The sequence below is a fragment of the Branchiostoma lanceolatum genome, chromosome 12 (genome assembly GCF_035083965.1).
Source record: "Branchiostoma lanceolatum isolate klBraLanc5 chromosome 12, klBraLanc5.hap2, whole genome shotgun sequence".
NCBI classification, from domain to species: domain Eukaryota; kingdom Metazoa; phylum Chordata; class Leptocardii; order Amphioxiformes; family Branchiostomatidae; genus Branchiostoma; species Branchiostoma lanceolatum.
In genome coordinates, this window is record NC_089733.1 from 4,219,475 (window position 1) to 4,221,485 (window position 2,011).

General features: G+C 41.9%; 1 long non-coding RNA gene across 1 annotated transcript; it reads right to left on the reverse strand.

The window, feature by feature from the left end:
* Positions 1-406: 406 nt before the first annotated feature.
* Positions 407-1,440, reverse strand: LOC136446314 (uncharacterized). The gene is made up of 2 exons (XR_010757552.1): positions 1,291-1,440; positions 407-522 (listed from the first exon to the last, which is right to left on the reverse strand). It is a non-coding gene; the product is annotated as an uncharacterized lncRNA (long non-coding RNA).
* Between the last annotated feature and the right edge of the window lie 571 nt (positions 1,441-2,011).

A 2,011-nucleotide genomic window follows, 5' to 3' on the forward strand; every position in this document is an offset into this window, starting at 1 on the left:
TGGTAGGACCTTGCTTTAGAAGAGCTAGTTAGAAGAAAACCACAACCCTATGACTCAAACATAGAAAGCGTATTGTGTAGGTGGTGACCGTGAAGCATATCGAACTCTGGCAACAAATACAAACACGAACAACGCCTTTCAGCAATCTCTCAATTATGACTTTAACATCAAGCAAACCCATCTAACTAGGCTGAACCAGCCCCCACTGAGCCAGAGGCACAGTCCCCGAAGTCTGGGTTTCCAAGAGGCTGGACAGCTGTAAGAATAAACCTGACTACAAACTTCTGAGTATGCTGGATGTTCTGTCCCAATACATATGTAATTTGGGTGAAGTTCAAATATTAAGGTTGTGGGGTGCAAATGTTGCAATCGTCCTTGCATAAAGATATAGCCTTAACGAGAGGAGTGTGATTTTTTCCATCTTTGACGTTACAAATTATAGAGCTGTATTTCTGTAGATGTTGTCATCTGGAAGTCCTCGACAGCAAACGTCATGCTGTTGGCAGATCATTCCAGAAGCTGCTGTAGAAGAAACACAGATGAACAAAGATTTAATCATGCTATACTCCTGTGATGACATTTCAGATTAGCTGCTTTGGCTATCATAAAGTGAAGTATCCCACGTGCTTCATAGTTCTCTCGTCTAGCATGGACATTAGAAATTCAATAAAGGGCTAGCCGCTAACCATAACTGATGGCATGAGAAATCGGTAGCGGCCATTTTTCCAGCGTGCAAATTACGACAGCAGAAAGGCGTGTTACTTGATATAAAAAAAAAATATACCAGTTTCGCATTTTTACTATACTTCAACCAAGCTTCAACATATTAACAGCACTAATAAGACCCTGTTTGCTAGGCTGTATGGCCAGTTTCAACAAAAGAAAAAGAGTAGCACCGTGTTCTGTACTTCAGTAAACAAGGCATGTTCCGTCCGCCACCCCGTAAACAAGATAGTCAATCACAGATGTCAGCCGCGGCCGGCTTCACAGTTTCTTACCAAATTGTCAAGAATCGGTATATTTAGAACCAGCGTTAACGACATAGTACAGGACGTTGCCTTAAATTATAATCTGGATACTCGGGATGTTCGTGACGAGACGCGTAATTTCCACACACCGCCTTATACAATACGGCGTGACTGAAATAACCGGCCTAATCAGCCCACTGTCCCGTAACAATATATCAATATATATATAAGACAACACATGCATCATGAAGATTCATTCTACAGATAAAGACCACAAGAACGATAATTTGTAGAGGCAAAAGGAGCTAAGAAGAGTCCTTACCTCTTGCCAACGCCCTTTCTTCTCCAAATGAAGTGGGCGACTGCAGGACTAGAAATACTGCCCATATCCATCCGCCACTAGACGAGACCAACTACATTCCAACGTATAAATTAGAGAAAACAGACTTTGTACGAATACGTACTGGGAAAAATATTGTGTCACAATCGGAAAATGATGTCAATACTTTCAAAGTGAACACTTAGTGAGTGGATGCTTCACTTTTGCCTCGCACTACTTTCTGGCGGCACTTGTGTACATCTACACCATCCTGTCTGGGGAAGATATTTGGTGGCGTACCCCTGTGAGGCTCACTTAGGGTGTGGGAATATAGCTAATAAGATTTCACTGTTACTATGCATCATCGTAAATATGCTCGCTTTAAATCAATGAAAAGCATTTAATACTAGTGTAACATGTGTAGCTTATTAGCATGTTAGACTAACACGCATGCGTATATGACGTAGCATGAGAAGTCCAAGAGAGAACCTCGGCAGGCAAAGATGTCTGAAGAATAAACAGCTTGAAAGTGCATACTGGCCTGGCTTTATCCTGATAGATTCCTACCAAGAGGTAGAAGGACAGTCCGAGAACAGATAGGACGTGTCGCATGATGTCAGAAGAAGTTTAACAAACCCAAGTTCGGAAAAAGAAGAGAGAGGACAGAGGAAGAAAGAGAAATCTTCCAGACGAAGGACAAAGAAAGCCTTCAAGAGTCTTCAAG